The 13,415-nt window shown below is 46.9% G+C and overlaps 1 long non-coding RNA gene across 1 annotated transcript; it reads left to right on the top strand.

Annotated features, from left to right (window-relative positions):
• Nucleotides 1-274: 274 nt before the first annotated feature.
• LOC110124159 (uncharacterized) lies at nucleotides 275-13,209 on the top strand. Its single transcript, XR_002309682.2, has 3 exons — nucleotides 275-540; nucleotides 8,406-8,614; nucleotides 12,562-13,209. It is a non-coding gene; the product is annotated as an uncharacterized lncRNA (long non-coding RNA).
• The last annotated feature ends 206 nt before the right edge of the window (nucleotides 13,210-13,415 follow it).

The raw sequence follows: 13,415 nt of genomic DNA, 5'->3' as shown, positions 1-13,415 counted from the left end.
AGAGGTTGCATATTTTTTATCCCAGCAAACAGCGTGCACAAAGATGCAAAGGCTTGAGAACACTTAGTTCACTCAGGAAGGCGTGAAGGGGTCTGGTGTCAGGAAGGCAATTGAACACAGTGGGCCTCAGTGCTGTGGACATTAGAACATCAACCAGATCTTGAGTTTGTTTTTTAATAAAAGATATGGCTTTTGTACTTTGTCTATTTAAGGAGAACTTCGGTGTGAGAAAAAGGTAGGGGTTACTCTAAGGAGTACTGTCCTTAGCTCTGTTCTATATCAGTTCAGGGAAAACACCAGTGACAGTGTGGCTCTCTTATTTTCTGACATTTGAAGATGCATTTGCATACTAACCACCCATCCTTGTGGCCTTTTTCTCTTCCCACAGAGGACAAAGCATGGACCATAGTGTCTCACGATTTCCAGGTTAAGATAACAGTGGTGGGCTGCAACCCAAGAAAATACTCAGCTCGTTTCCAGCACCTCCAAGTGAGCAGTATGCCCCCATTTGCAAGATGTCCAGGCTGCTGAGCATCCCAGGTAGGATGAGAACCAAGTGTTACCTTTATTGTGTCAGTTGGTGGTTGGAATGAGCCAAACAGCCCAGTCCAGTTGCTCAGTCATGTCCGACTCTTTGTGACCCTATGGACTGCAGCATGCCAGGCCTCCCTGTCCATCACCAACTCCCAGAGCTTACTCAAACTCATGTCCATCGAGTTGGGTGATGCCATCCAACCATCTCATCCTCTGTTGTCCTCTTTTCCTCCCACCTTCAATCTTTCCCAGCATCAGGGTCTTTTCCAATGAGTCAGTTCTTCGCATCAGGTGGCCAAAGTATTGGAGTTTCAGCTTCAGCATCAGTCCTTCCAATGAATATTCAGGACTGATCTCCTTTAGGATGGACTGGTTGGATCTCCTTGCAGTCCAAGGGACTCTCAAGAGTCTTCTCCAACACCACAGTTCAAAAGCATCAATTCTTCTGCGCTCAGCTTTCTTTACAGTCCAACTCTCACATCCATACATGACCACTGGAAAAACCATAGCTTTGACTAGACAGACCTTTGTCGGTAAAGTAATGTCTCTGCTTTTTAATATGCTCTCTAGGTTGGTCAAAGCTTTTCTTCCAAGGAGGAAGTGTCTTTAATTTCATGGCTGCTGTCACCATCTGCAGTGATTTTGGAGTCCCAAAAAATAAAGTCTCTCACTGTTTTCATTGTTTCCCCATCTATTTGCCATGAAGTGATAGGATCGAATGCCATGATCTTAGTTTTCTGAATGTTGAGATTTAAGTCAACTTTTCCACTCTCTTTTGCTTTCATCAAGAGGCTCTTTAGTTCTTCTCTTTCTGCCATAAGGGTGGTATCATCTGCATATCTGAGGTTATTGACATTTCTCCTGGCAGTCTTGATTCCAGCTTGTGTTTCATCCAGCCTGGCATTTCACATGATGTACTCTGCATATAAGTTAAATAAGCAGGGTGACAGTATACAGCCTTGATATTCCTTTTTCCTGATTTGGAACCAGTCTGTTGTTCCATGTCCAGTTCTAACTGTTGCTTCTTGACCTGCATTCAGATTTCTCAGGAGGCAGATAAGGTGGTCTGGTATTCCCATCTCTTGAAGAATTTTCCACAGTTTGTTGTGATCCACACAGTCAAAGGCTTTGGCATAGTCAATAAAGCAGAAGTAGATGTTTTTCTGGAACTCTCTTGCTTTTTCTGTAGATCCAGCAGATGTTGGCAATTTGATCTCTGGTTCCTCTGCCTTTTCTAAATCCAACTTGAACATCTGGAAGTTCACGGTTCATGTACTGTTGAAGCCTGGCTTGGAGAATTTTGAGCATTACTTTGCTAGCGTGTGAGATGAGTGCAATTGTGTGGTAGTTTGAACATTCTTTGGCATTGCCTTTCTTTGGAATTGAAATGAAAACTGACCTTTTCCAGTTCTGTGGCCACTGCTGAGTTTTCCAAATTTGCTGGCATATTGAGTGCAGCACTTTAATAGCATCATCTTTTAGGATTTGAAATAGCTCAACTGGAATTCCATCACCTCCACTAGCTTTGTTTGTAGTGCAAAAGTAGGAAGTCAAGATACCTGCAGTAACAGGAAAATTTGGCCTTGGAGTACAAAATGAAGCAGGGCAAAGGCTAACAGAGTTTTGCCAAGAGAATGCACTGGTCATAGCAAACACCCTCTTCCAACAACACAAGAGAAGACTCTACACATGGACATCACCAGATGGTCAACACCGAAATCAGACTGATTATATTCTTTGCAGCCGAAGATGGAGAAGCTCTATACAGTCAGCAAAAACAAGACTGGGAGCTGACTGTGGCTCAGATCATGAACTCCTTATTGCAAAATTCAGACTTAAATTGAAGAAAGTAGGGAAAATCACTAGACCATTCAGGTATGACCTAAATCAAATCCCTTATGATTATACAGTGGAAGTGACAAATAGATTCAAGGGATTAGATCTGAGAAAGGCAGAGACAATGAAGTTCTTTAAATAATTCTTTGTAGAATGATATCTACTTCTGAAATAAACACCTTAATGACTTGAATTTGGTACATTAGACACCAGGGGAAAGTTTCCTTTAGATCCCATTTGAGTCAAATCTTAGTCAACAACCCTAATGCTTTTAGACAGCAAAATTATTTCTCTATGTTTGGACAAGATCTATTAGTCTGATTTAAAATGCTTATTTCTGTATCTTAGATGCACTGTTGCCATGTATTTATTTTATGAAACATTATTCTTTTTAATTAAGAGTTTTCTGCTGAAGTATTCCCTACATATATAAATATTTATTTAATTGCAAAGGTATGAAGTTGATATGTTTTCTATTTTTCTGACTATATTTAGTGTTGTTTTCATTGGTTCCCAGTGTTTTCTTTCTTTTAATTTCTCAGTGTAGTCTTGTTCTCATAAGTCATAGTTTTATTACTACATCTGTTAAAAGAAGCAATATAAATTTTCCACCCCTTTGGGTAGTTTACTATTAGATTTTGTGTCTATTGAAAAGGAGTTATGTTCACAATTTTTGCCTGTAAACTGCATAAAATTCAATATACATAATAATACCAAACTGATTTAGTGTCATCCAGAAGAGATGAAAACACGACTGTGACATTGTATATTTTTTTGTCATTCCACTCCCTGGCCTTGTAGTTTTAGCAAAAAATTTTAGCAAAAAATTCTAAACTTTGCTGAAGCAATCAAGAAAGTGAATTTTGTGTTTTTTTATATGCATTTTAAGAAACTATGATGTTTACCTCTTGAAAGAACATAGATAAAACATTGCTCAACTGTACCTAAAGATTGGCATTTTCTGTGAGATCTATTATGACTAAATAGTGTGTTAATCAAAAGATTATTTATCTAATTATTTGTTAAATTATTGTACTGAAATTGGAGGGTACAAAGAAACAGGACAAGCCAACAAGAGAGTAATAACTACAAGATAATATTAGAAAACAAAATCTAGTAATACTCCACACCCAGGCAGCGAGCATCTTCATAGAGGACACTGTAGTTAAAAGAGAACAGCCACAGAGGAGAATAGAGGCTGTTTCACCGACACGGATGGAAATTGATGAATGTCTCAGCTGGAATAATGGATGAGAGAATCAGTTCACAAATATTTTTTGTTTCTTGTGTATCAGGAATTGTGATGTCCCTGGAGAGAAAAGAGAGTATGAAGTTTACAAAGAATGAACACCTGCTTTGAGCAAGGAGAAAAAGGAAAAGGGTTTAGATTTTCATTAAATTCTATTGATCAATACCATCCTTGACATTCTATCTCATTTAACTCTGAAAGTTATGCGAGTGGATTTTCTTATCTCCATTTTGCAAAATGGCTTCCTTGTTGGCTCAGACGGTAAAGAATCTGCCTCAGAGCAGGAGACCCGGGTTTGAGCCTTGGTTGAGAAGATCCCCTGGAAAAGGGATTGGCTACCCACTCCAGTATGCTTCTTTCTTGGAGAATTCCATGGACAGAGGAGCTGTTGCAGAGTCCGACATGACTGACTGGCGCTTCTGCAGAAACAGTGCTTGAGGGGAGCATAGACTCACGGAAAGTCACTCGGTCTTAAAGAGGGAAGGCTGCGATTCCAGTGTAAATGTATCTTATAAATATTTCTCTCCGGAACATTAAGAAAGTATGAACACAGGTCAGTGTCCCGCCACTGAAGTGGGAGTAGAACTAACCACTGAAGTAACTGTGCTTACCCCATGTCTTCAACAAGCCCTGGTTTGGGAAGATCCCTGGAGGAGGGCATGGCGACCCACTCCAGTGTTCTTGCCTGGAGAATCCCATGGACAGAGGAGCCTGGCGGGCTACAGTCCATGGGGTCAGACCCAGAGCGACTAACAGCACAGCACATCTCTTCAACCACCATAAAAGAACCTTTTCTCTCGTGTCATTTAGCTTTTCTGCCTGTAATTAGAAATAGTTCATTTCAAGTGACCTTGAAATGGTCAAGTGGACTAGACTTCAAGTCTAGTCCAGTGTTTCTGAATTAAAAAAAAGTTAAGATTGTGATAGACGTGTGCAGTTGCCAGGGGAAAGGGATGGAGGCAGGCGAAGGGCTGAGGGTGGTTGTTACAGCGGATGTCCACCAGAGGGCGCCAGAGCACTGGCGAACTCAACCTGCGGGTCCAGGGCGCGACCGCAAGGCTAGGTGATGAGCTTGGAGGAACCCAAGGATGCGCCCCGAGGAGACAGGTTGCTTAGGGCGCACTTCTAAATCCCTGGCCCAAAGTGCCTGCCCTCAACAAGGGAGCAGGGATGCGCATTCCGCACGCACGGGGGGCCCTTCCAGCCTGGTGGGTTGGCCTCACGGTCAGACTGTGGGTTGTTTCTCCAGACGCAGAACAAACCTGCCTTGGACTTCCCTGGTGGCACAGTGGATGAGAATCCGCCTGTGAGTGCAGGCGGTGCGGGTTCATCCCCGGTCCAGGGAGGTCCCACATACCTCGGTGCAACTAAGCCCAGATGCCACAACGACAGCCCAAGCTCTAGAGCCTGCAGCGGGCGAGTACTGAGCCTGTGTCCCAAGGCTCCTGAAGCCCCTGGGCCCTAGAGCCTGTGCTCCACAGAAGGGAAGCCACCTCAGTGAGCAGCCCCCCTGCAGCACAGCTGGGGAAAGCCCATGCAACAGCCAAGGCCCTGCACAGCCAAACATAATTAAAAAAGACATACCTGCCTTGACTACTTGTGAACGCACAGTAGATGCTCAGTAGTCGTAGTATTAATGACCATATACATCATTTTCCAAATAGAGACTCAAATGTTACAGTCTTTGTTCTGTAAAGCTTAGGGTGCTAGCCAAACATGGGATCCTTCAGGACGGGATGGTGGTCTTAAATGGAACGCACAGTAGGTGTCATGTGATTAGGTGTTTGGTGGAAGGAGCCGAGGTGTGGCGTGTCTGCTTTCTCGAGTGCTGTTAAAAGTGGTTCTAGGGGAACAGCATCTGCACAAAGAAGCAGCTTGTTAAAGATGCCAGTTCATGAGCCCCGCACCAAACCTGGAGAGTCATAGTTTCTTCCTTGGGTGCTGGAATGCTTTGTATGCCTGTTAAAGTTTGAGGGCAAGATTTAAAGACAGGCTTTTCACTATAGGCTTGCCACAGAGATGACACAGTGAGTTTTAAATACTACTATCACCTGTGACCTCCTCCACACATTCCGTGTATTGGTCCGGATATATGGTTGAAAATGGATAACCAACAAAGACCTGTTTTATAGCACATGGAACTCTTTAATAGTCAGTGTTATGTGCCAGCCGGATGGGAGGGAGGTTTGGGAGAGAGGTTTGGGAGAGAATGGATACATGTATATGTATGGCTGAGTCCCTTGCTGTTTACCTGAAACTATCACAACATTGTTAATAGGCTATACCCCAATACAAAATAAAAAGTTTAAAGTCTGAAAAAAAAAAAACCATAGTTCACACACAATGTTGTATTTGAGATGCATAACTTATTTCCTGTGAGCGACATAGTTTATAGAGAATGAAAATAAACTTGTTTTCATTACCTTTTCCAGGCAATTCCAGGGTGAAACCAGGGTTATTCAAGAGGGCTCTCAGATATTTTTGTGGTGTGAGACTTGAGTCCAGCCTTTGGTTCAAGGAAAGGTAACAGAGTCTGTGTGAGTGGGTCAGTTCAGTGCAAAGCGCATGGCCCGGTGCTGCAGCCTTAGTGGCTGACTATGAGAGGGAAGGGCATATGAAAACAGGGAAGCAGGATATCACGCTTTGGTCTCCATGTAGGAGCTCATTTCTTCAAGCATCTGTCATGTGACAAAGGATAGGGAAGTGTGACCGTTCTGCATCTCCAGGGCCTCCTGTCTCTGCATGTGCAGGTAGCTGGTTGAGAAATGGAATAATTCTTGCTCTATCAGTAAACAAGGATGTCACAGTCATCAGGGATTGCAGCCCACAGTAAGAAAAACAATTCCTGCTATCTAGCTGCCAGCAGACTACAGCCACTCTCTACTGTGAGCCCCAGCGAAGCTCAGGATATTAAAAAAACAAATGATTCTGGCCCCAGATAGTTGACCTGCATATCAAAGGAATGATTTCCGTGAGCCCAGACTCTTGCATCTTCCTGTACATAGAAGAGCACTAAATTCCCTAACTTGGGTTATCTGGTTTTCTTAAATTAACAATAGTCTTTTGAAGTTCAGACCACCTGTCCTCTGTTGGAAAACTTGTATATAACCTGGATTCTCCTCTTGCTTTTTCAGAGCAGTTCTCTCAGGGTTACCTGAGATGCTATCTCCAGGGCTTGAAGTCCTAAAAAATTTCTGCAGAATAAAAATGTTGTTTTTCAGGTACTAAGTCATGTCTGACTGTTTGTGACCCCACAGACTGCAGCAGGCCAGGCTTCCCCATCCTTCACCATCTCCCAGAGTCTGCTCAACTCACGTCCATTGAGTCGGTGATACCATCCAAACAACTCATTCTCTGTCGTCCCCTTCTCCTGCCCCCAATCTTTCCCAGCATCAGGGTCTTTTCCAGTGAGTTGGCTCTTTGCATCAGGTGGCCAAAGTATTAGAGCTTCAACTTCAGCATCAGTCCTTCCAGTGAATATTCAGGGTTGATTTCCTTTAGGATTGACTGGTTTGATCTCCTTGCAGTCCAAGGGACTCTCAAGAGTCTTTCCAACACCACAGTTCAAAAGCATCAATTCTTTGGCGCTCAGCCTTCTTTATGGTCCAACTCTGACATCTGTACATGACTACTGGAAAAACCATAGCTTTGACTATATGGACCTTTGTTGGCAAAGTGATGTCTCTGGTTTTTAATACACTGTCTAGGTTTGTCATAGCTTTTCTTCCAAGGAGCAAGCATTTTTTAATTTCATGGCTGCAGTCACCATCTGCAGATTTTGGAGCCCAAGAAAATAAAGTCTGTCACTGTTTCCATTTTTTCCCCATCTATTTGCCATGAAGTGATGGGACCAGATGTCATGATCTTTGTTTTTTGAATGTTGAGTTTTAAGCCAGCTTTTCCACTCTCCTCTTTCACCTTCATCAAGAGGCTCTTTAGTTCCTCTTCACTTTCTGCCATTAGGGTGGTATCATCTGCATATCTGAGGTGGTTGATATTTCTCCCAGTAATCTTGAATAAAGCATAACTCTCAAATTTTAGGTTGCCTGCCTTTTTTTAGTCGATAAGGTGAAAGTGCTGTGCTGATGCCTTCAAAGATGTACAGGTGTGGGACTTCCCTGGTGGTCCAGTGGCTAAGACGCCACACTTTCAATGCAGCGGGCACAGGTTCAATCCCTGGTCAGAGAACTAGATCATACATGCCGCAGCTAAAAGTTTGAATGCCAGAACAAAAAACAAAAGATCTCCCTTGTCGAACCTAAGACCAGGCACAGCCATATACATTAAAAAAATTTTTTTTAATAGTTAAACGATGTACAGGTGTGATTCCTCTACATAATATCGCCTGAGAAAGAAACCTGGGAATGGAAGAGGAAGAAATAGTAGGTTCTTGTGTAAAATTTGTGATTCAGATCAGCGGCTCTGTCCCCATTTCTTCGTGAAATCCCATGCATTTAGAACTGGTAAACATTTACTTTTCTACCTCTGGTGGTCCTGCCTAACAAATTCCTTCCTTTTAAAAACATAATCTCTTTACTATCATGCATTTATTTATTTTAAATAGTGGTGCAGTGAAATCTTGGGGTGCATGTATTTTTTCAAAATAGGGTTTCCTCCAGATATAGACCCTGGAGTGGGACTGCAAGATCATAGGGTAGCCCTATTTTTAGATTAAAAAATTTTCCAGATTGTTCTCTATGGTGGCTGTTAGCAGTTTACATCCCCACCAACAGTGTAGGACAGCTTCCTCTTCTCCTACCCCCCTTACCAGAATTTATTTTCGTAGGTGTGGACTCCCTTGCGCCCTGACTTTCTAGATGCTGATCTCTTCAAAGGGCTTTGCGTCACAAGCTCCAATAGCCCCGGGAGCGCTCTGACATCCCGAAGTAGCTCTGGGCAAACTGAAGCCTTGGTAACTGCGGCAGCAGTGTGGGCCTCAACTTGTCCCACGCGCTCTGACAACTCTGAAACCTTCAGTGGAAAGAGGGGGGAAAGGTGAGTGAAGCCAGCCTCTGACCTTCTGGCCTGCCCCGAAGTCCCAGGATGGCCGGAGGCTGAGGAAGGACAGTCAGGAGGGCTGATGCTGGACTCCCGGCCCTTCTGTACCTTGCAGGTGGTCAGCGCAGCGCAGGGTCAGGTACCCCTGGAGCAGCGTCTGGGGCGGAGTTCCCCAGGCGCAGCTGGCTCTGGGAGCGCAGTGATGTCCCCCCCACCCCCGCCCCCCAGCCAGCTCCGCGCGCTGTGTCGGCTTCAGGATGCACCAGCTGCCCCAGGCTCCTGGAAACCCAGAATGAGGACCTGTGTGTCCTGGGGCTCATCCCGCCGCAGTCATTCCTCCTCCCGTTCCTCTAGCCCGGGTGGGGTGGGGCCTTCTCCAAAGGAGGCCTGGTTCGGAGTTCCTGGGGGTTCCTTTGCTCAAGGGTTCCCCTCTGCACCCCGCCAGACCTTCTCTAGAACAAACGGTGTCTTTCGGGGAGGACGCCTGCAGCCTTAAAAGGCACCAATGCTTCGCAGAGTGCGAAACCCTTTCCCCTTGGCTTGGAAGGTTGGATGTGGGTATTTTGGTGATAGTTTAAAAAGAAAAAAAAAAAAGATCCTGCCTCTCAAGATCTCTGGGGTTTTCCCAGGTGTCTTCATGCAAACGGGAAGATGCTGGGGCATGGCCTGAAGCGCCGGGCAGAGGCAGTGTTCAAACTGGGCAGCGTTTTTGGGGTACTTTAAAATCCTTGCGCGGATATTCCACTCCGCCGAGGTGACGTGGGATGTCGAGGTGACGTGGGAAGTCGAGGTGACGTGGGATGTCGGGGGTGGGGTGGGGCGGGGCTTCCGAGTCTTTAAACATTCCCCAGGTGTTTGCAATCAGCAGTCAGGCTGCAGACTCCCTGCCAGAGAACGTGGATGGCATGCCCCAGAAACAGAACCATGTGTATTTTATTGTAAATTTAAGGAATTGGGACTTGAACGTTGAAGCACAGAACCAGGAAGAAGAACTTGGTTGCTGGTTTGGCTTTTCACCAGGGTGACGGCTGCCAGCGCGGTGGGGTCTTGTGTGGTGGGCTTGTGTTGGAGGTTCCCCTTTAGTTCCCCAGTGGGAACAGAGGAGGGCTCCATGATACTGGGAGCAGACGGAGCGGCGCTTCACGGAGAAGGTGCATTTCATCCATTTAGATTACGTTAACTTAAAAAAGGGGGCTAATTAAAATTTCTCAGTGTGGGTGTGTGTGTGTACACACGTACGTGTGTGAAAGTGGACCATGAGTTTGGAAAGGTTGAGTCTCTTCGTCAGTTCACACTTGGCTGGTTTCAGGGAGAAGAGCCCTAGCTTATGTTGCCAGTTACTGTGAGCGTCGTCCACGTGTTTAGTCAGGCTTTGGAGAAGCAGTTACGGAAGGCCTAGTCTGTGCCATGCAGTGTTTCTAGTGGTGTGGGGTTTGGGGTCTAGGTTTTGGAGGTCTGGGCTTTAGAGGTGAGGAGCAGGTCTGTATGTGGGGGAGATGAAGCGGAGTCTTATTTGGGTGGGACCCGCTGCCCCTGGATAAAGTAATCAGAAATAAAACCAGTGGAGAGGAAAGCGGTTTGTCCTTAAGCCTTGCTCAGTGGGTTCTTGCCTCATCACCAGGGAGTGAGGCTGTGTTTCGTTCTGTATCTTAGCTGGCAGGCTGTTATCTTAGGGGACATGTCCCCGGTGTTTTCAGGGTGGACTTCACCGTCAGAACCCGTGAGTGGGCTCACTGACATACCAAAAAACAAGTAATGGTGAGTTGAAAACCTTTGAAAAAGAATATTGAAGCTGACCGAAATATAAATCAGGTAACCATGAGGCTACTTTGATGTTGTCATTTGTCCTTGCTGCGGTTTCAGTGGTTTTGGGTGCCGAGTAAAAGGGTCAGTTGGTTAAACTTCAGTAAGAGGATCCAAAGATGTGGAGGGATCTTACTTAGCCTTTCAGGATGCTGCTGTTACGGAAAGGTGGGGGCTTCAGCTGCCTGCTGCTCAAAAGCCAATAAACAGGCCAGGTTGGTGGAAAGGAAAGTTTGCTTTATTTCAGATGCTGGCAGCCTGGTGGGGGGTGGAGAGGAGGGGACATCTGCCCAAAGGCCAGCTCCCCACAGCTGAGAAGCAGTGGGGTAAGAGATTTTTTTAAGCTGAGAGAGGGGGCTCCATGCAGAACCAGCATGGTCATTTCCGTAGGTCGTCTTCAAATTGGTCATCTTGTTTCAGGTGCAGTCAATCTTCAGTTCCAGAGTTAGTCTGTTTCTATCTCTTGAAGCCAGTTGTCAGACTGGTGGCCGCATATGTCATGGGTATAGGCTGGTCATCAGGTAGTTAATTTCTTCCACCTGGTGGGGGTTTCTGTATCTATAAGACAGCTCACGGGGCGTGGCTCGGAATGTTGTCTATTAGCCGTTGAGCAGGAACTAAAGGTGCTTGACTATGCTCTTAATGAGGATGTTATTATTGTTCGGTCTCCTTTGTTCTTTGTTTTTGCTTGTTCTCACTTCTCTAATAAACGTATTCTTTGCCTAGAGTTTTTCATGGACAAAAGTCTGGCAGAGCACCTGTGGGCGAGGGCCCTAGGGTCCTGCTGTCTCACTGTGTCCTTGGCTCGAGGTGTCAGGTGTGGCTGAAACTGGAGAGGTGAGGGTGCGGCCTCTGTTCAGGGTGGTCTGATCCAGTGACAGAGACCCTTGTCTGTATCTCAGGCCTAAAGGGTCTGTTTTCCCGCAGTCGGTTTACTGGCAACCACAGAGAGATGAGGAGCCTGGTCCCGTCTCAGGAGTCCTGGGGTTCTGCCCCCCCCCTTGCTCTGGGTCCTAAGCGCGTGCATGAGGACTGTGTGCTGAGCACTCCGTTGGAGGTGGAGCCGTGAGATGGCTTCTGAGGAGCATCCGGGCTGGAGAGGCCACAGGACTGACTCAGGATGTGGTTTGGTGGAGCAGAGTCCAGAATGGAGGCTGAGGAGCTCGGTCGGGCCCGTGGGGTATTACCGAATGCCGAGTGTGGTCTCCTCTGCTGCATAGGAGGTCCTCGTTGATTAGCTGTTTATAAATGTGAGTGCGTCTGTATCAGTCCCAACATCCTCATTTATTGCCACCCCCTCCCCTTTCCCCTTTGGTGACCATGGGTTTGTTTCCTAGGTCTGTGAGCCTGTTTCTGCTTTGTACATTAGTTCGTTTTGGCCATGCCGCAGGGCGTGTGGGATCTTAGTTCCCTGACCAGGGATGGAGCCCATGCATCCTGCAGTAGAAGCACGGATTCTTAACGACTGGAGCACCAGGGAAGTCCCTAGTTCATTTTTCTCAGTGTGTGGATTCCACCTGTAAGTGGCAGCCTGTGATGCTCATCTTTCTCTGTCTGATACTGTCATCTCTAGGCCCGTCCTTGCTGCTGCCAATGGCATTATTTCATTCTTTTCTATGGCTGAGTAATATTCCATTGTATATCATCATCTTTGTTCTCCATTTCTCTGTGGCTATTTTCATTGGTTCCATGTCTTGGCTCTTGAAAATAGTGTTGCATGACCATTAGGGCACATGTGTCTTTTCAAACTTGCTTTTCTATGTATAGACTGCCTGGGAGTGGGATTTCCAGATCCTATGGTGGCTCTAGTCTTCAGGAAGTAGTGTTGTGCAAACTAAAGCACTGGGCAATTGTGGAAGCAGGTTGTGGGTTTGGAAGCTCAGTGGAAGAAAGGATTTGGTCAGTCTTGGGGTCTTCTGGACTTGTCCCATGTGCTTTGGGACCCCAGACATTTGAGGTGCTTTGGCATCTCTGAAACCATGAGACGTGTGATGGGTAGTGGAAAGAAGGGGGAGAGGTGAGTGAAGCCAGCCTCTGACCGCTGGCCTGCCCTCCTCAAGGGAGCCCCAGGATGACTGGAGGTGGACGAAGGGCAGCAGGCAGGGGCAGCGGTGGACCGCTGGCCTCTCTTTACCTTGCAGGTGCTCCAGGCGGCCAAGGTCAAGTCCTCCTGGCGCAGCTCTTCGGAGGGGAGCTCCCCCAAGCACAGCTGGCTCCTGGAGCGCAGTGCTGTGGCCGCCCCCAGCGCTGTGTGGGATTCAGGGGGTCCAGCAGTCCCAAGCGCCTGAGAGCCCGAGAGGAGGAGGCTGTGTCCTGGGGCTCATCCCGCCGCAGTAGTTCCTCCTCCCCCTGGCCTTCCACCTCCTCCCCTTTCTCCTCCTCTTCTCCCCCCTCTTCGTCCTCACCCTACCCCTCTTCCTCCTTGTCCTCCTCTTCCTCTGCCCCAGGAGTGGGTGGGGCCCCCTCTGAAAGAGGCCTGATTCGGAGCTCTCCGGGGTACCTTTCCTCGAGGGGATCCCCTCTGCGCCCTGCCAGACCTTCTCTAGAACTGTCTCTCGGGGAGCAAGCCTGCAGCTTCAAGGTAAGAAGCCCCAGTGCTTTGAAAGCAGTGAAGCCCTTTCCCCTGGCTTGAGATGTTGGAGGTCGTATTTTGGTGAAAGGATACTTTAAAAAAAAAAAAAAAAAGTCTCTTAAGACCTGTGGGGACTTCAGAGGGGTAAGTGTAAATTGGTAGGTGCCAGGGGATGGCCTGAAGTTCCGTGCAGAGGTGGTGTTGAAACCGGCCAGCACTTTGGACTACTTTAGGATCCTTGCGCCTTCCTGCGGGGGTCGCATGGGATGTGGGCGGGGCTCGCGTGGGATGTGGGCGGGGCTTCGAGTCTTTAAATTTTCCTCAAGACCGGCTGAGCGGGAAGGTGGGTGGCGTGCCCCAGAGGCCCAGCTGTACCATTTTGTTTACAGATTAAGGAATTGTGTCTTGTTGCTTTGAAGCCCA

The sequence above is a fragment of the Odocoileus virginianus genome, unplaced genomic scaffold, assembly GCF_023699985.2.
Source record: "Odocoileus virginianus isolate 20LAN1187 ecotype Illinois unplaced genomic scaffold, Ovbor_1.2 Unplaced_Contig_2, whole genome shotgun sequence".
NCBI lineage: Eukaryota > Metazoa > Chordata > Mammalia > Artiodactyla > Cervidae > Odocoileus > Odocoileus virginianus.
This window is presented reverse-complemented; position numbering and strand designations above follow the sequence as displayed.